Source organism: Bubalus bubalis, chromosome 9 (genome assembly GCF_019923935.1).
Source record: "Bubalus bubalis isolate 160015118507 breed Murrah chromosome 9, NDDB_SH_1, whole genome shotgun sequence".
In the NCBI taxonomy this organism is placed as follows: Eukaryota; Metazoa; Chordata; class Mammalia; order Artiodactyla; family Bovidae; genus Bubalus; species Bubalus bubalis.
The window spans coordinates 22033049-22054309 of record NC_059165.1 but is presented as its reverse complement, the minus strand read 5'-3'; the positions used below and the strand labels follow the sequence as shown (position 1 = coordinate 22054309).

General features: G+C 39.9%; 1 long non-coding RNA gene across 1 annotated transcript in view; it reads left to right on the top strand.

Annotated features, from left to right (window-relative positions):
* Positions 1-10388: 10388 nt before the first annotated feature.
* The window catches only part of LOC123334989, a 129269-nt gene continuing 118396 nt past the window's right edge, over positions 10389-21261 (top strand). Inside the window, exon 1 of the long non-coding RNA XR_006553179.2 lies at positions 10389-11564. This is a non-coding gene — a long non-coding RNA (uncharacterized LOC123334989). The remainder of the gene's footprint in view (positions 11565-21261) is intronic.

Genomic DNA, 21261 nt, shown 5'->3' with positions numbered 1-21261 from the left:
AAGCCAGTTCTTCCTCCCTGCTCTGTACCCCGTGGTCTTAGAACATCCAGAGGCCATTAAAAAAAAAAATTAAAAAACCTTAGTGTTCTTTCAGATCCTATAGGACTGATTCCTTTGTGAGTTTCATAAAGAAAAGAAACTCCCCCCAGAGCTGCACAGGCTGGTGGCTCTCTGTTTCTCCCAGGCTTTTCCAGAAAACATCCCTCAGATTAAAGCTCAATAAGAGGCTGGAGAAAGAGGATTCTCCAGTGCACAGCAGGGACCATGTTACTGCTCAGTTCCTGATTCCTCCGAAAAGTATGCCTGAGGTGAGCCTGGGTTCTCCCTGAGACCACCTGTCTGCTTTCTGGAAAATGTGAGAGCTGATTCCCAGTTGAGTTCTCTGGAGGACTGAAGCTTGTTTGCTGCAACTCGGTGCTATCTAATAGAGTCAGGGGTGGAGGAAATTTTCGGGAAATATTTTATATTTTTTCCCATCTTCAGGAAACAAACTAATAAGCTCCAATGCCCCATACCCAGAGGAGGATCAGACATGGGCATGTGGTGGTGGTTTAGTCACTAAATCATGACAGACTCATTTTGACCCAATGGACTGTATGAGCCAGGCTCCTCTGCCCATGGAGTTCTCCAGGCAAGAATACTGGAGTGGGAAGTCCTTCACCAGGGGATCTTTCCCACCCAGGGATCGAACACGTGTCTCCTGCATTGTGGGTGGTCTCTTTACTGACTGAGCCACCAGGGAAAGTAATGTGGGCATAGAATGCTGGGACTTGGGGGCTTGAGAGTGATAGCTGGAGTCAGAACTTGGGTCTCTTGGCTTCTCATTTTATCCTTTTCCACCATTGAGGTGCCACGTGGCCTCCTGCAATGCAGGACGGTGCATTACTGTGGAAAAGTGCTGCCTTGGGCGAGCATGGTGGGTTTGGATATAGTAGACTTTCCCCAGGTCGCAGGGTGGGCAGTTAGGGGAAGGCAGGGTGTATTTATCAACTGGGTCTTTTGCGAAGCATGTGTTGTTGTTCCCTGGCTGGGGGAGTGTTTGGGTAGGGGGACCACCCAGGCTGCCTGGCCCCACCCAGTGACCACTGGGGAGAAGTGGCTGGCTTTGAAGTTCAGTGATGGGAGTATCTGGGCTATTTTGGGTTTGGCCTGAGGTAACTCACACAGTGTGTAACCCCTCCCCCCAGTGTTTGCATACAGGAGACCTCAGCCTCCATTGACTACGTTAAAAAAGAAATTTAAAAAAAAAAATCACCAATCACAGAAAATAACCTGCATCCTGGGTGTGCCACCTTCCTGATTTTTTTCTTGCCACCCACCGAGGTGCTGGTGGCTGAGGGAAGGGGGTTTGTAATTGTTTGTGAACGTTAGACCTCTGCACCAACTGAAGGTGAGTGGTTTATTTCTCATTCAGTCTCCCCAGGAAATGCTGGCTGTTCTTCACAGGATGCCAGCCATGTGAAGCTTTCCAAATTTTCTCCAAGTGACAATCCTAATTTGTCAGGAAATTTGCCTCAAAGTGTAGCAGACCAACAGCCTGTGGACCTACAGCAATTTGAATGTAATGGACCGAACCAGGGTCCCACCGCTTGTGAGCTTTGTGACCTTGGGAAAATAACCTCCTGGCCTCAGTTCCCTTATCTGTAAAATGGGGCTAATGCTGCCTACCTCAGCGTCTTGTGAGGATTAAGTGACACACTCGCCTAGTGCCTGGCTTACAGGACCAATGGGGAAACGCTGATTCTTCCTACTTGTTAGGTAGGTGGCTTCATTATTATATTAAGCCCTTTTGTGAGAGTGGCTCTTAATATGTGGAAGTCATTGAAAGTCCAGCCAAGCTTAAGACCAACCAAAGGGATATGGTTTGGCTCTATTAGCTAAGCTCTGAGCCAAGCCATCCAAAAGGATTGAACACACATTAGGAGAAAAAAATATATTAAGTGATGAGGTGGGTGTGACTGAGAACCATGAAGAATCAATGCCACAATATTATTATTGGTTTGGCTCTTGCTCATTTGTAAACACTGAGCCTGGTTTGAGTGGTTCAATTTCAGCCTCATTGACAGGTTCTTCATTTTATTTTTAAAATCTTGGGCATATTAGGGAAAAGATGTGCAGGTCTTGTGCTCTATTTTTTGTCACTCTGCACCATGCTCGTGCATACTCTGTGTCTCTTTGTCCTGTATTTTATGAATAATCTCCAGGCTTTTGATCTAATAAGCATTGTGTTTTTCAAATCAAATACAGCTTGAGATTGAATTAGACGACAAACAATGAAGTGGCTTTATCACAAAGTCTTGGGAACTCAGAGAATGGAAGCTTTGCCCTGTTCTTTCTTTCCCCTGGATCTGCTCCATGAGGTTAGTGGGGACCAGGAGCAAGGCTGTCCCCTGCACTCATTGGGGATCTTTGAGAAAGCACAATATTCTGATGAAAGAAATCTCCAAACATCCTTTAAGGAAGAAGCATTGTGACTGTGTTATTCTAGGGCTGTCTTCTTTGGGTCAGTAATTAGGAAAAAGAGACACAGCAATGATCCTGATTTTGCAGAAAACTGAGGCAGTGTCTCTGACCACTGAAGAAATCTAAATAGCTGGAGAGGGACAAAAGTGAATACCAGGTATCACACTAAGAAATTTGAAAAAAAAAAAAAATTGAGTGTTTTTGTAGAATATTTCTTTTTCATGCGTATAGTCAATTTTCTCTAGTTTATAGTGCTTATCTTTTGCTTTCCGGAGGGTTTAATACCTTATATCTGTGAATAGATTTTTGTGGGGGCAGTTTCTTTTTACGTTTGTGTTTGTTTAGTGTCTATGATCCATGCCTGGCCTTTATTGAATTCTGTAATAGATTACTGGATAAGAGAAAATTTTGACCAATTGCAAACAAATACTCTCTGGATTATTGTGGGAGTTTTTCCAGACCCCTCTGTTCTTGAATTCTAAACACACTAGAACATCTTTTGCTATGCTATGCTATGCTAAGTCACTTCAGTCGTGTCCAACTCTGTGTGACCCCATAGACGGCAGCCCACCAGGCTCCCCCGTCCCTGGGATTCTCCAGGCAAGAACACTGGAGTGGGTTGCCATTTCCTTCTCCAATGCAAGAAAATGAAAAGTGAAAGTGAAGCCGCTCAGTCGTGTCCGACTCTTAGCGACCCCATGGACTGCAGCCTACCAGGCTCCTCCGCCCATGGGATTTTCCAGGCAAGAGTACTGGAGTGGGGTGCCATTGCCTTCTCCGAGAACATATTTTAGAGGTTCACAATTCTGTATTTTAGATCCCCCTACTCATGCTTCTCAACATGCTTTAAAATTACTTTTTTACAAGCAGAAAGCTTGTCTGACTGTTCTTCTCCTCTCATAAGATTCACAACTTTCTTCAAATCTTTTGTTTTTATTTTTAGAGGTGATTTAACATATCATATAACTTGTAAGTAGCAGGCCAACTCATCCGTCTTGTTTCAGTTTAGAAAAATGTTAGCACCAAGTTCCCTTGCTGCCAAAGCATAGATTTCATGCTGTTCCATAGTCGTTCCTAGCAAGGGGAGAATATGCGCTCAATTGCCAACACTCCACCGGGACTCTTGACAAAGGAATTTTATTATGCCCACTTCTAGTTGGATGCAATGAAGCTTTTGCCAGGAGCGAGGCAGTGGCTACTGCTCATGCTCCAGAATTGCTGTGTGGTCAGGTTAGGACTTTTTTTCTTAATACTTGCTGGTTCAGACTTTCTTGTGGGTTTGTGTGTGGGAGGCAAGGCAGGCACCGTGTGTCAAGGAGAGGCCCTCTCCTCCTTGTGTAGGGCAATTACTGCCACATGAAGGCAGGGCAGGAAGCCAGGGGCTTCCCCAGAGCCTTCGCCATCGAATAATTTGCCCCCTCTCCTGTGTGAAGTAACGCCTGTGCTAGAGCAAGAGAGTTGTACTCCTGGAATGCCAGCTCCCCACTGCCCTTTAGAGCTCACAAGTTCAAAGTCAGGCAACTATAGATGCTGCATTAAGGCATGTATTGTAACCAGATTGCCTGAAGAAACTGAAACAGTAAAATGAGTGTTTAACTTGCCTGTGTATGAGAGGTTACCGGTTTAAGTTAGGAGTGAATGTTCCGTCAAATCTAGTCATCCTTTCTTGGGCATACAGAATCGTTTAGGAGGAATTGTAACTAGTACTACTAATTCCATGTGAATTGCATGTTCCTGTCAAAACTGAGAAGAACCCAGTTCTACTGTTAATGTCCTTCAGGGGATGGTAAAAGTCCAAATTCCTTTCAGAAATATACCCATATGTGTGGTGAAGACTGACCAGATCAAAGATCTTTGACTCGAGTTTCAGAGGACTAGCCATGTTAAACATAGGCTTAATACCTGCAAGTAGAATAAACACAGAGATAATTATACATAATAATTATAGCTGAGGGTTATATTTTACCGAATAGCTAGTTAATAAACTCAGCAGTTAAATTGGATCAAACTCACCAACTATTTATATGTGAAAATAATCACATATTTGAAAATAATCCCTCCTGGTAGGAAAATTGAAACTTTTAGTTTGGGGATTTAAGAATCACGTGCCAAATATGAACAGTATCTCCTTAGCAAAGAAATCAGACAGTTCTTACTGTCATTGTGACCACTGCTTCCATCCTTAGGTGATTTGATTTTAAAAAGATAGAGTGCTAATAATCAGACATACTCTGCTTCACTAGAAGAATCTTGAAATTAAGGGGGAGCTGTGTAGAAGGATTTCTGCTGCTCATAGAGAATAATTTCCTCTGCCTTTGCATTATTCATTTCATGTAAATTTTGATAAAGTTCATCACTGTGATTATTATTTCATTTACCACATTTTATGTGTTTATAGCACAATTTCCACAGTAGGATCTTTTTCCTTGTCCACATTAACATACATGGGTGTATTCCTGATGGGAAAAGGTGCCTTTTAGGAAGTAGGCAATTGACACATATCATCATACCTCAGTGCCTTCAGAACTTACAGTAATTATGACCATCCTTGCCCATGATGTCTAGAAGTGGGCTTTTTAGGCCACTGTCTGTACCACAGAATTATGTGCCTGCATCAATAAATACCTACTGCATATACCAGGCAGTGTACAGATGATTTTCTATGCTCACAACTACCCTGGGACTTGGGAATAATAATCCCCAGTTTTATGACTGATATTCTTAGGTTCATTGCTTCCTCAAAGGTACACAATAGTATAATGGAAGAGCCAGGATTCTCAATCGGGGTATCTCTGATTGTAGAACCCATGTTCTTTCTACAGTCACATTCACTGCTGGGAATTTATCCTCCTTGAAATAAGTCCTGGGTTTAGACCAAAATGAGACTATGCCTGGTTGGCATGTGTTGGGCTGTACCCCACAGGCCTGCACACCCTGTACTTGCCCAGCCTCGAGACCAAAGGAAGAGCCCAGAAACAGAGACAGAGAAGTCAGTGGTTTATTGGATAGGGGTCTTACACATCTGAAACGGATGGGTCTTAAAGCAATACCCCTCCATGTATGGCAGGCAGCAGGCAGGACATGACAGCAATCTTCACTACTCAAGGAAGGAGGAGGCTACCATTTGTAGGAGGAATTGACATCAGGTTGGCTCACCAGTTACCAGGGAAACCAGCAGCTGGACACATTTCTCATAGCTCCTCAGATTAATGACCATTATTAGGGCAGATGTTTCCCTTTAAGAAACTAGCAGGTGAAGCCATTCTGGCCTAAGGATTAGAGCAAGCACTTGCTGGGGCAGGCTGTAGGTGAAGCAGGGTCTGGTTGACCAGGGGAATGTACAAAGAGCAAGAGAACAGCCATCTTGAATGGCCAGACTATACAGCCTGACTCTCAAGTATCCTGACACTGCTCCATGAGCACCTTTGGACCTTCCACAGGTGATTTGGTTTTACATATCCATATAGCTTCGGCACTGGAAAGAGGCTTTGAGGTCAGCTGCCCCAATTCCTAAGGGACCGTCTAGCCTGTGCCTGGAAGCGTAAGTTCTGTTGAGGCAGTGAGTCTTCCTTCTTAGGACAGCACAACTTAGAGTAAGTGTTTAATATTCAGCCAGTCTCCATCCCATGACGCTTCCATACAGAATAAGCCTAACACAGCTTCTGCTTAGCAGAGATATTTAAAGGGGATTTCAAATTCCTTCTATTTTTTTTTTTTTCTAAGCAGTCCCAGTGCTTTTAGCTGAGCTCTATAGGATATGTTTGTATTTCCCTTATGAAGCTATATTCTCTTCCCTGAATTCTGTGCAGCCTTACAAGGTAGCATTAAGATCTAAGCAAATACATCTAGGGCTGATTCAACAGTATAGACTACAGTGGGACTGCCACCTAGGAATTATAGAGACTGTACTTCTAAGATTACATTTGGCAGCCACATGAAGGCTTGTGATTTTAATTCTAGCTGAGCCCCCTTCACATTCTCCCTTCACCTCAACAAATGCAGGTCTCAGTTTCCAGCCAAACTCAAGAATTCTGAAATCTTGTCATAGTTTCAGGAAAGAACCCTCAGGGAAGAGAGTCAAAGTGCACATCTTTGTTTCCAGGAAGACAGGCAGGGAGATGGAGGGGCAGTTCTTAGCAGAGCAGGTGTTTTTCCCTACTATGGCACTCCACACGTGTGCCTGAGTCTTAGCGGGAATAAGGTGTGGAATGACTGGTCAGAAGTAAATGAATAGAAATTGTACTCCCCCTGCCAAATGTCTGCGAGATATTAAGAGACAGAAGGCAGTACTATTCCTACAGACTCAGATGCCAACACAATGGTTAGTGACTTTGCTCATCTGTTAGTTCTTGCAGTACCCTGGAACATCATTCATCATGGCCAGGATGAATTTGCTGTACACAGGAGCGATCCTTCTTGTCTGCCATGTCCATGGGTGTGTGAGAAATCTACAATGGAGCCGAAAGAATTATATCTTCTCGGTCCATATTCAGAAGGTGCGGAATATATTGTGTCCTTTGGGACATATGCGTGGGTATCATTAGCATGACAGTGGATTTACTATTCCTTTTGCGAAAATGTTAGATGATACAGAAAAATTTTCAAAAGTGTAAGCTGAATACACAAATAGCACATTATGCTCCATTTCAATTAGTAGAGTATGTATAAAATCTGTATGGAAATATAATCAGATATTTATTTGTTGCACTCATTTTAGAAATTCATAATAGACAGCTGTAGGGTATTCAGTACTCTCTGGATCAAATTTGAATTGGTGACCTAGTTGCAAAACCCCTTGTTCCATGTTCATCAAGCACATCATTGTATTTAAATTTCTAGCACATTCAAGGGTAAAACAAATCATAATTTTATTTTTTAAAGGATTGTTTTATTCTTTTATAATAGGATGTATCCTTCAACATTTTGAGAATAAATGGAAGAAAAAGACTTAAAAGTAAAGTATCTTAAAACATCTGAATCTGAGACGTAAACAGTTTCACACCTATTTTTAAAATATGTATGTTATATATATATAAACTTGATCTCTTCCAAGCTGCATTTAGAGATGAGATAGGAAAGTATGTAAGCACCTGTTTTGCACTGACAAATTTCAACCAGCATTTTATGTTGGGGGTAAAATAATTAGGCCCATTAAAAAATTGATATGTTTCTCTCCTGAAAAGTGTCTGAAATTTTTCATATCTGGACTTGCCAAATATGCCCACATTTCCCACCACCTGAACATAAATCACGCTCAAACATTCTGTGTACAGGCACTCATATACAGAAAATCCTGAAAGAGAACATTTTTGAAACATGTAGAACAAAGAAAGAGGAGTCTCCTTAAATGCAAAACTGTAATTTATTAAGCATCTTTAGAACTGATGTAAGGGGCTTCTCTCCTGTTGTTCTTCTCTTCTAGGTCTCTAAGTCCATGATGACAGGAAAATCTTCAGTGGTTCCAGTGACAAGCAGCTGGAAATCCTGCACGTTTATTTCCTAGAAGGAAGTGAGCTGATGAGGAGAGTGATCCCTTCAGAGAGCCTCTCTTTTAAAAATGGACTCCAAACTAAGCCATATCCATTTCTGGGACCCTGAAGTGGCTCTCAAAAGCTGATGTCACTTGCTTAATGTTAAGTGATTTCAAAAGCCTTAATCAGGGGAGAGTAAAGGTGGGGAGGAGAATGGTGAATAAATTGTGAGCACCTACCAAGTAATGGGACATGCCTTTAATTCTTAAGCATCATGTTCTATTTCACTTTGTTATTTCAATTTAAAAAAAGAAAAGAAAAATGAACCTTTTTAAAAAAGACAAAATTTTGCTATTAGTATTCAGTACTTAATATCTGAATACAGATCCATCATTCATTAGGTCTATGGTAGGTCACAGCCTAATTTTACAAATTCAGAACCCTAAGTCAGATCAACTCAATTGCTCAAGGCCATGTATTTGCAAGTTAGAGTAAGCACTGAAAATTTTCTGTCCTTGGACTGGTGTAGTGGGCAGTGCTGCTTTTCTGGAAGAATTTGTTCATATCTTAGATTTAACACAGTTTTGTTTATAAGTTGAAAATATTTAACCAACATCTATTCATGTAAGAGAAAGTGTAAATTTAAGCAGTGATCTAGAAAATTCAGGGCAAGATAGTTTAAATCATTTACATCTTCCTAGAGTTTCTGGTTTTTTTTAATCCGAAAAAAATAGGTAGTTACTCGATAGCCTTAGCTCTAAAATATACCTGACAGGTTATTTTTATTTGTCTGTTTTTCAGAAATCATATCCATGTTTTGCACTCTCTATAGTCTTTAGCAAAATGAATCAAAGCCACTCTGTACCCAAAGCTAATACCAGTGTTGTCTTTTTTTTTTTTTTTTTTAACATTGCAAAGCTTTACCTCAAGTGCTATGCTGTAAATTTACAGGGAAAGAAAAAATTTATTAAATTATAACTGAGAGGAGATGCCTTTTTTTTTTAACATAGCAAACAAAAAATTCCTTCATGAAAGGCTATAAAACCCATATTATTTACCAAAGAGACCTTTCCTGTCTCCCAGGTAAACACTTACAGTGTGTAGACTTGTGTAAATACATATTTAGGAGTGGCTAAATACGGCGAGGTATTTTTAAAGGCATATTTACAAAGCTGAATACATATATTGGCATTTTGGTATGTGTAAACTGTGTATGCTGCTCTGCTGTCTATTCAGAATCCTAGCAGGGTGCTGGGGGATACACCTTGGATACTGGGACCGAGTTTTAAAACATTCGTCTTTAATCAAAATTACTAAGGACAGGCCCTTAAATCATCTGAAAAGGGTGAAAATATTCAACTAATGGAGTGCAAGTCTTTCTCGCCAGTGTGACTTGAGGAAAACTGGTTCAGAAATACAGACATCCTTCACGGAAGTAAATCTTTCTGAACATTTTTATGCAAAACACAACCATTATTTCATGTTCAGCTTAAAATATTAGCAAATATTCAAAGATACAGTCCATATGATGAATGGATAGACTAGGAAATTTTAGTTAAGGCAGAAAAGGCCATTAAGATCTTTTAAGAAAATACTTTAGAAACACATGGAAATTTAAGCGACAAAAATCTGTTGTTAATTCAATGGCAGGAAGCTCCCTATGATAATATAGCAAAACTCTGTTTAGAGGATTCACGATGCCTATGAGCCACTCAGTTTCTTGCGAATTTGTGCTCTATGAGGAAAAGAAAGAGCCAGGAACAGACAGGTTGTAGATGCATGCCGCTGCTGCTGCTAAGTCGCTTCAGTCGTGTCCGACTCTGTGAGACCCCAGAGACGGCAGTCCACCAGGCTCCCCCGTCCCTGGGATTCTCCAGGCAAGAACACTGGAGTGGGTTGCCATTTGCATGGAAGGACACTAACTGTGCCCCCACTGTCTGCTCTCAGAGTGAATAAGGATCCCATTTCTGTAAAAGCTCTTTCTAAGATGGAGAAGTTGAGAGTCTAAATAACTAGAGCTCGGGCTATCTCAGGGGCCTTTTGCTAAGAAGTCTAAACAATGCTTCTATTTCATTTCTAATGCAATATGCAGCTATTTCTAAATACTCTCAGTATCCTGCAATGGGATTATTGAAAATCTTATTATGGCAAACTATATGGGGGACAAAGACTATTTATTCAGGGAAATCATTTCTCCAATAAAATTTGCACTGAGCTGTTTTTTTAACTTAAAAAAAATATACATCGTATGTACATATTTTTTCCCAAGGTACAAATACCACAGGTTTTGATTAAACATTCTGGGTTCTAAAACTTTTAAATATCATTTTAATTTAAAATATTATCCCAGTGCTATAAGGCCTCTGGAATGTAGCAGCTTTTAATATAAGCGCTGACACAATTTTAGCTTTAACTCTATTCATATTATTTATACTAGTACTTTAGACACGGAAAACAAACTTCCCCAGCAAAAGACAACCCTCATTAAAAAAAAAAACCAAACTTTTTTATAGATATAAGCAGGCACAAACACCTTTGCTGTACAATTTTTATTAGTTTTATCCCATCTTTAATTTGATTCTGTGGCTAAGTATCTCATTTCCATGTAAACTTCCATTAGGAACACAAATTGCTGACCCCACATCTACTGACAGAAATGCCACAACATAAATTACGCCCAGAAAATGCCGCTTTGGGTGGGGGGCATGGAAGAGGGAACTAAGCTAGATAAAAAGCCACTGTGCTCCTGCCCAGCTTGCACCCTGTCCCGCTGACCACTGATAAAATTTATCACAGGGCCACATACGGGCAGGCAGCGTAAAGAAGAGCTGTCTGTGGTAAAACGTGTAACAGCAAACAGCTAATGGAACATTATTACTTTATTGGAAAGCAATATCTCTGGATGCTTCACTTCTCTGGCTTTAGCAAGGGTATGAATTGTTCTTCTGTATGCAGAGGAGCTGAAATAAAGAGGTTGACAGAACCCCGAATGGTGGCAGTGAGCATCTCCTAGCCACTTCACTGCTCTCTGCTCAGGACGCTTAGGTAGCTGAGGGGGTGAATGAGTTCCAACAAAGTTATATCCCATCTGAACCCACCTTCTTAAAAGAATGCTGAGCTATAATGATACTGGTCCCCTTGTAAAAATGCAGTTTTATAAATTCTGGCTAACTGTTGTTAGAATTCAGTCCCGGCATGAGCAGAAAGTAGAAATGGCCAAATTCCACCAATAAAAGGAATTTCATTTACCAAGAAATTAAAAAACCCAGTCTTTGAAATGGGGCTTATTTTGTAGAGCTTCAAGGAAAGCGGTTGGGTCAACTGGCACAAGCACTGGACAGCCACAGTTGGATGGAGGGAGTGGTTAAAAATAAAAATGATCTGGTGGCCTGGTGTCTTCAATTGCCCATGAAGATAGCATTTGAAAGAAAGGAAGGCGCTGGGTTTATCACCTGCAGCTGGGAGAGCGGCAGCATCAAGATGGCGACTAGGTGGTTCGGCAGTCCGCCTTCTCTCGCGGTAAAGAGCTAGCTCTTCATGAATAAGACATCATGTAGACGATCTTCGAACACCGGGGTTCAGCCGAAGCAGTCCCTACACCACACACAGTGAAATAGACCACATTAGAAGGTAAGATAAACAACTCTGCGTCCCTAGGTTGTGCCTCTCCTGCACTGGCCAGTGAAGGACCAGACGAAGAGGTCTCCCCTGAGCTTCTGGAGCCTTCCGTGGGAACAATGGTTGGCATATGGAGGGTTTTGTTGTTCTTATCATCTTTCCTACCCATAAGCTGCGTCTTTTGGACATGCATGGTGCAACTGTTTTCTGCCCCCCTCCACACCATGCATCCAGGCTTCTGAGCTCTGTCCCATCCTACGTGTTGAAACAAGTCAGGCATTTTGGATCGCCTGCTTCTAGTTAGTAGGAGAGAAATTGTGTTGCTATCTAATGGAGTCACTTCAGGCTAAATCTGGTAACTGCAGAGGACATTATAAGAGAGTCAAGTTTTCATTTCTAATGCACAGCCTCAGAAGCTGGATGTTTCTTGACAACCTTCTTTCTCATTTGTCTGAGTCCATTGTTTATGCCATATAATGTAACACTTAATGAAGCCGCTTGCATACCTGATCTCTTCCTCAAGTTAGTATTTCATGTTTACTACATGCAGTTGAAAGTGGTGCTTTATCTTGTGTTTGCTAAATATATCTCATTCAAGCTGTAAGGGAAATTTAAGTAACTCACCAAGATTTGATGAATAAGAGTAGCTACTGTTTATATATGCTAGGCACTGATTAGGAGGAGCTTTCTGTATGTTGACTCATTTAGTCCTCAAAAAGCTCTATGAAAACAGTTACTATTTTCTTCATTTTATGAAAATAGACTTTGAGGGTTTCAAGAAATTGGTACAATTTAATCCAGGTCAGGTAGCTGGTATATTTGCTCACTGGAATATAATATTTGGGGTTTCATGTGTAGAAGATTACTTTTTTCAAGATGACAAACTTACCGACGGTATGAAGCAGGCCTTTTTCCTTTGTCTTTCCTGGGCATAACGAAGAGTATACAGTACCATGTGTAAGAGGGCATGCAGGTGCGGGCTACGTGTTGCCTTTTAACAAACATATTCAGCAAGTCTCTTAACCTCTTTGAACCTCAGCTGCCTCAAATGCAAATGTGAAAAATAATCCTTTAACAGTGTGAAGACATGGGGGTGGATCAGCCTGTCTGTATGGATTCCTTCTAGGTTTTAAGATGCTGCTGATACAATAACAAAGACAAGTCATATCTGTGTCAGGATGCAGAGCCAATCCACCAAAAATCTGCCTCTCTCTGGCATTGATCTTGGTACTGTAGTCAACAATATGATGTAATTGGTTGAAAAACAGCTGCTTTTTATAAATTGACTAAGCAGCCTGGAGTGGGGGTTGGGGGACAGGTAATGAGCCTGCAAAGAACTCCCTTTAAGATAGAGTCCACATCAGCTGACCCTGGAGTCATAATCAGTGTGCTCATCAGGTATATGTAAGAGCTTCTGTTTAAGAAATGGAAGAAGAAATTGTTGATGGAAGGTTTAGTTTTTGTGAGTCAAAGTGGATTATTAATTGTCTTTAATGAGTGAAAAATGTGGGCTTCAGAGTACCAGGTTTCTAGTTGCATATATCATTCTGGGAAAAAAAAAAAAGAGTCTTCTATGCCAACTTGTATTGCAAAAACTGAAGCTAATTTGGGGCGCTGAAGAAAGGTTCTGTTAAGATTGATGGTTTTTACTGAGAAAGCAAAAAGAAGATAGATCCTTCACTAACACGAGAAGAGGCAGAACTAACATGAGACTAGAAGGCAGAAAAGTGAGCTAGCGATTCCTCACTCAAAAAAAACTAACTTCTATGCAGGTTTTTCCTTCTTTTTTCCCCTTCTCCATTCTGTTCCTTTACATTCCTCTGTAGCTTGGCCTGAGACTCAGAACTTCAGTCATCAGCCAGAAGAGAAAGAGAATGGGAGTAGAGTGGAAACATGTGTTCAGTGAGGATTCTTGACTGTGGAATGAAATGGTGTAGGGGTAATCCTTCTCTAGTCTCAGTAATAAGCACTTGGAATAAAGGAAGAGCAGTACCAGTAGATTTTCTGTGTCCTAGGTGAGTGGTAGGAGTGAGATTTCTTATAAGGTAGATGTCTGTCTACTGGAACGTTATGCTTGAATCTAATGGTAATTGTCTGAATCAATATTTATGAATAGATATCACTGAATCACATAACCACAGTGGCAATTTATGAGTATTTTACATTTAAGAGGAGATAGGTGAAGACAAATAGAAGGCAGTTAAAAGCAATGAAATAAAAAAAAGTACCAAAAGATACTTAGTATTAATAGTAGAAAAATAAAAGGAAAGAAATCACAGAGGTGTTTCCCAGTTGTTATATTCACACTTTTCTAATACTTCCTGGCTTTCTTTCTTTCTTTAGACCAGAATCTTGTGAGTATCCCAGTTATACCACATTCTGGAAATAGAAAAAAAAAGAAAGCCTCTCTCTCTCTCTCCCCCAACCTCCCTCCCACACTTTCAATATTCTGTGAATCTGACCCATTTATCACCTGGAAGTATAGTTTCTTATTGAGAAACTAAAGGATCTTATGCAAGCAAACTGCAGTCAGCACAGGGGAGCCCTCACATTATCTGCCCCATCCTTTAATTTGGGAAAGGTAACCTTTGAAAATCAGGTGTCCAAGGCTAAAATAAGATCTGCAGCCAAGCGCAGGGCTCCAGCCCCCAATGTGTCTTTTGTCAGTGGAGGAGGGCATCATAACCTCTCTCTTAGGGGAGTGACAGACCAGGTTTAGTAGAGTGGTGAGGTTTGGGGCAGGGGGTGGGGGGAGGTGACTCTTAGGAACATCAGGGTTGTCTTAGGGACAAAGCAACCTCATTTTGACATGGCCAATGTAACATTTCAGAATATTGGAAGAGAACTTATTTTATTCCAAAATTTTGGCTCTACCAAGTATTATTATGCCTTTTTGTGGTTAAAAACAAGTCATTGTCTTTCCCAATTTCATCTTTAGTTGTGTTCAGCATCCCTTACGTTCTTCATCTGGGGAGGGGAGAAGACAGTGTCTTTGGCTAGCCAACCTCACAGTAAAGTTCATGGGACTGTCATTGGGAAATTTAATTATGGAAAATAGCAGTTGTGGCCAAAGAAAAATCTTGAGGCAACTGCAAACGTTATTGGTATTCTTTTTGAGAAATGAAAATTTTTTTTAAGTGAAGAAACAGAAAACAGATTACCAAATTGAAAATTGGAATTATAAGTGTAATTGAATAGTTTCCTAAATTTTCCAAAAATTGCTGATCCATCATTATTTTAACTATTTTACCTAAGTATCTTTTTCGTATTTTCTTTACTACGGAGATGACTTTGTGTTTCTAAATCTGTTTAAAAATAGATTATGTAATTATAAACATACTCTCATACCATGGTAGAATTTGCATATATGAGGGTGGTAAATCATGTAAATAGCAAATACTTTAGTGTGGTTTTTCATCCAACAATGGTTTATAATAAGGTACTAGTAGATGATGAGTGTGGTTATACAATATTCTCAAAGTTTTTGGAAATGAAAATTATTGAGGAATTTCTTTTCTCTTTCACAAATCAGTGGTGTTGCACCCATACTAAAAAAAAAACAAAAAACCCTCCTCGTTGCACAGTTTATCATTAATTCATTTTTCCTGGTGAAGCAGATTGGCCAGTCAGTCTAACATATCCTGGCTTCGTAAAGATATTTCTGCATGAACAGAGTGTTCTAACAGATTATGCATACACACAATTGATACTTCATAAAGACAAGAGGGAGGGAACATATGTATACCTGTGGCTGATTCATGTTGATGTGTGGCAGAAGCCAACACAACATTGTTAAGCAATTATCCTCCAATTAAAAACAAATAAAAAGACATCCTAAGAATTTAAAACTCAGTGTTCAAGATTCTAGTTACTTTGGATCCTTTTGGAGAATTTTGTTGGATTGATTCTTGAAGTAGCTTCAGGCAGGGTTATACTTAAATTTTTGGTTTAAGGAGCATTGGGTATATTGGGAAAAAAAAAAATTCCATGTTATTACCACTTTCATTCAAATGCACTGGGTTTTTAAAAGGATTTCTCCACTTGGTATCCTTGGAGATTAGTCCGTGGTATGGGTAGTATTTCCCAGATATGCAGTCTTTCCAGAAAATCACAGTGATATTGCTGGAAAGAGTTATGTGCACTCCTGATCTTTACTTGTACCCCCTCCCACTCAAGTCCTCAACCTCTTTGAGTTTCTGCCTCTACCACTTACTGGCTGTTTGACCTTAGACAAATTGCTACTGCTTTCTGTCTCCATTTTCTCATCTTGAAAAGAGCATAATAATAGTACCTACCCTATAATGTTGTTAATGAGGATTGAATGTATGTGTGTCATTATGTGAAGATACACATACCTACATATATATGTATATACACATATATGTATTTGTGTGTACACTAATAGAGATAGTCCATCTTCTGTGTCACTTGGTGGCCTGTCTGAGAATGTGTGTTAGTCACTCCGTTGTGTCTAACTCTTTGCGACCCCACGGACTGTAGCCCATCAGGCTTCTCTGTCCATGGAATTCTCCAGGCAAGAATACTGGAGTGGATTGCTATTCCCTTTTCCAGAGGAACTTCTCAACCCAGGGATCAAACCCGGGTCTCCTGCATCGCAGGCAGGTTCTTTACCATTTGAGCTACAGGGAAGTTGGACACCTCTTAATCTTTGTATTGCTTGACTTCTCAGCTGTAGTGAACACTGTTGAGTTTCTTGTTCAGAAATTCTCCCTACTCTTACTTTCATCAGGTTTTCTCCATCTCTTCCACAGTTCTTTTTTTTGTTTGTTTCTTAAAGCACTAAAGTATTTTATTTTATTTTTTTTTTGAGTTTTATTTTATTTTTTTAATTTTATTTTATTTTTTAAACTTTACATAATTGTATTACACTTCTTTTTGACTGCTTCTGTTCCTCTTATTCATTAAGTGTTAGACTTTATCAGAGCTCAGCCTTTGACACTTTGCTCTTGCTTCACCCATTCCCCTTGGCCAATCTCGTTTAGTTTCAGAATTTGAATTACTATTGTAAACTGATGGCTTTCCAGATTTCTGTTTATAGCCTAGACCTCAATACTGAGCACCAGATCTCTGTGTCTACTGGTCTCCTAACCATTCCCTATTTGATGCCCTGAATATTCTCGTAGCTCAACACATTCAGAATTGGGCTTGTCGGCTACCCAACTCCCATTAAATGGTACCACTATCTTCCTAGTTTCTCATCAAACTGAGGTTTATATTTGTTTCTACCATTCCTCCTCCGGACTAACCCACATACAGTGTGAATCCTATGTATTATTCATCTTAAATATTTTTTAATTCTTGTTTTGGGCTTCCCTTGTGGCTCAGCTGGTAAATAATCTACCTGCAATGTGGGAGACCTGGGTTCAATCCCTGGGTTGGGAAGATCCCCTGGAGAAGGGAAAGGCTACCCACTTCAGTATTCTGGCCTGGAGAATTCCATGGACAGTATAGTCCATGGGGCTGCAAAGAGTCGGATACGACTGAGCAACTTTCATTTTCACTAATCTCATTTTATCTTGACTGTACCTACTCTCATTCACTTCTTGCCTGACCTATTACAACAGTTTCATAGTGGGTCTCTCCACCTCTAGTCTTCAGTTCTCTATAGAGAAGATGAAAGACCGTTTCACAAAGCAGGTATACTTATGTTCTTCCCTAGCTTAAAAATATTCAGTCTTCTTAATGCAACATGTTAAGTCCTATGTGAACTGATCTTTGCTTAACTCTCCAATTTCCCCACCTGCACAAAATCCCTGCTTTCCTACCTCTGGCATTTTGCAGACGCTATTTCCTCTGCCTAAAAAACTTCTCTGATTCCTTCACCCTTTTCTCCTTCAGTTGACAGTAATACTGTAGGTGTTAGCTTAGACTTCACTTCCTCTAAAAAGCCTTCCTAGGCATTGATTCCTCCAAGTCATTTCTCTTGACGTTTCTCATGACCCCTTTAGTTTTTGCTTCATAGCATGTATTATGTTGCTTTGCAATTGTCCATTTGCGTGTTTGTCCTTATTACACTTACCTTCGAAAAGAGGAAAGTTCATGTCTGTGTGTTTCAAGGTTATATTCTTGGCATCTAGCTTAATGTTAGTCATTTCAAATGTATAGGATAAAAATGTATAAGTGCATATATATTAGGCTATGACTTTCAAGCAAGAATAACTGAGTAATGGGTCAAAGCTCATGATTTGCTTTTCTTTTTTAAATAAAAGAGAATACAGAATTTTATTAAAACATCAGTACAGCTAAACTGAGGGTACTACTCTACCAGGAATAAGATTTTAAAGCATTGAGTTATGTTGCCTTGGGGTAATGTACCATTTAATGATAGAACAACATAACTTAATCCTGGTGTTATTCTCAGCACAAATATCTAGGCATTGGGAAGCAACCCAAGTCTTGTCTGTCTACAGTTATGCATGTTATACTTTATTCAGTTTATTTATTTTAATAAGCAGAGGTTTAGAGGCGTCACATCATTATAATTTGAAAAGGAGAGTTGTTTTTTTTTTTTTCCAGTTCTTTATGCTTTTTTCATATTAATTTTTTGGTACTTTATGGCCTAAATTTTTTTCAGCCTGTATTTTAAAATACATGTTCACCCTTTTATTCTACTGCTTTATTTACAAAGAAAACTTATGTATATGATAAACTCCCAATTCCATAGTATTGGGTTGGCCAAAAAGTTTATTCATGGTTTTCCATGAAATATTTTGAATGAACTTTTTGGCCAAACGAATATTTCCTTTCCATTTACAGCAAGAGTTCTCAGATGGTATAGCTCTGAACTCGTGATATACCATTGTTTCTGTTTGGTTGGTTATCATTTCAGTTAGGTTCTATTTTCAGTACAGCATCTTCACTTGAGCATTTTAAAAGATACTTAATTCAGAGACTCCTCTACCTAGCTATTGGAGACAATTATTTTTAATGTGTTGAATAGTTTGGAAAGAACTACTTAAAAAAAACAAAACAGTTACAGGGTAGATTTCCTCCCTACTTTTACAGATTGTTTTACTTCAAAGCTTTCTATTTAATCTTAAAAGCATTTTTTGGGTCAGTTTTTTGGTCACATTTCTAAGTGGGAAATACAGAATTTGGTCATTTTTTTTCCGGTGGACATTTTCTGCAATTTAAGAAGTCATTTTAAAGTTATGCACATAAAGTATTATATATTATGTGTGTGTGTATAATCCCTGATTTATTTGTTTAATAAATATATGTGTGTGTGTATATATAATAGGTTCAAACATAATTGCAGTTTCAGAGAATGAATTTTAGATCATTGTTGTTCAGTCACTCAATCATGCCCGGCTCTTTGCGACCCGATGGACTGCAGCACACCAGGCTTCCTGTCCTTCACTATCTCCTGGAGTTTGCTCAAACTCATGTCCATTGAGTTGTTGATGCCATCCAGTCATCTCATCCGTTGTCCCCCCCACCTTCTTATGCCCTTAATCTTTCCCAGCATCGGGGTCTTTTCCAGTGAGCTGGCTCTTTGCATCAGGTGACCAAAGTATTGGAGCTTCAGCATCAGTCCTTCCAGTGAATATTTAGGATTGACTGGTTTGATCTCCTTGCAGTCCAAGGGACTCTCAAGAGTCTTCTCCAGCACTACAGTTCATGAGTGTCAGTTCTTCAGTGCTCAGCCTTCTTTATGGTCCAGCTTTCACATCTGTACATGACTGCTGGAAAACCCATAGCTTTGTCTATATGGACCTTTGTTGGCAAAATGATATCTCTTCTTTTTAATGTGCTGTCTAGGTTTGTCACAGCATTCTTCAAAGGGCCAAGTGTCTTTTAATTTCTTGGCTGCAGTCACCATCTTCAGAGATTTTGGAGCCCCCAAAAATAGTCTATCACTGTTTGCATTTTTCCCCCTATCTGTCTATAACTAGGCTCAAACACATCTTTATTAATCAAAATAGAAACCATTATAATCAGCACATTTTTGCCAAAGAGAAGTAAGTTTGTTTATTCCTATAGTGTAAAGATTCGTGATTCAGGATTTGAGGAACTCTTGGAAAGCATTTCTACATCCTGCTGGTTATGGAAGCATTTTCTCTGCATAAAATTGTCGAGCTGCTTGAAAAAATGGTAGTCAGTTGGCAAGAGGTCAGGTGAATATGGCAGATGAGGCAAAACTTTGTAGGTCAATTTGTTCAACTTGTGAAGTGTTGGTTGTGTGACGTGTGGTTGGATGTTGTCATATAGAAGATTTGGACCCTTTTGTGTTGACCAATGCTGGCCTGAGGCATTGCAGTTTTCAGTATATATCATCAATTTGCTGAGCATACTTCTCAGGTGTAATGGTTTCACTGGGATTCAGAAAACTTAGTGGATCAGACCAGCAGCAGACCACCAAACAGTGACCATGACCTTATTTTGGTGCAAATTTGGCTTTGGGAAATGCTTTGGATCTTCTTCTTGGTCCAACCATTGAGCTAGTTGTCCATATAAAATCCATTTTTCATTGCACATCACTATCTGATAGAGAAATGGTTCACTATTGTTGCATAGAATAAGAACACAACACTTCAAAATGATGATATTTTTTGATTTGTGGTCAGCTCATGGGGCACTCACTGAGTTTTTTCACCTTTCCAATTTGCTTCAAATGCTGAATAACCATAGGATGATTGATGTTGGGTTATTTGGCAACTTCTCATGTATTTATGAGAGGATCATGTTTGATGATCCTCTCAATTGGTAGTAGCCAACTTCCGATGGCCAGCCACTACGTTCCTCAGCTTCAAGGCTCCTGTCCTCTTTGCAAAATTTCTTGAACCACCACTGCAGTGTATGTTTGTTAGCAGTTCCTGGGCCAAATGCATTGTTGATGTTGCAAATTGTCTCTGCTGCTTTTGAACTTGAATAAGAAAATTGCTCAAATTTGCTTTTTGTCTGATATAATTTCCCTAGTCTAAAATACATATAAAATATACAGCAAGTAATGTCATTAGCAGAGAAACCATAAACTGAGAAATGTGCATTAAAATGATGTACAACATAACCGCATTTATTTAGGAATGTATTCTAATATCAAATGACAAAGTTCAACAGTGCAAAAACCGCAGTTACTTTTGCACCAAATGAAGATCATGGCATCTGGTCCCATCACTTCATGGGAAATAGATGGGGAAACAGTGGAAACAGTGTCAGACTTTATTTTTTGGGGCTCCAAAATCACTGCAGATGGTGACTGCAGCTATGAAATTAAAAGACACTTACTCCTTGGAAGGAAAGTTATGACCAACCTAGATAGCATATTGAAAAGCAGAGACATTACTTTGCCAACAAAGGTCCGTCTAGTCAAGGCTATGGTTTTTCCTGTGGTCATGTATGGATGTGAGAGTTGGACTGTGAAGAAGGCTGAGCGCCGAAGAATTGATGCTTTTGAACTGTGGTGTTGGAGAAGACTCTTGAGAGTCCCTTGGACTGCAAGGAGATCCAACCAGTCCATCCTAAAGGAGATCAGCCCTGGGATTTCTTTGGAAGGAATGATGCTAAAGCTGAAACTCCAGTACTTTGGCCACCTCATGCGAAGAGTTGACTCATTCGAAAAGACTGTGATGCTGGGAGGGATTGGGGGCAGGAGGAGAAGGGGACGACAGAGGATGAGATGGCTGGATGGCATCACCGACTCGATGGACATGAGTCTGAGTGAACTCTGGGAGTTAGTGATGGACAG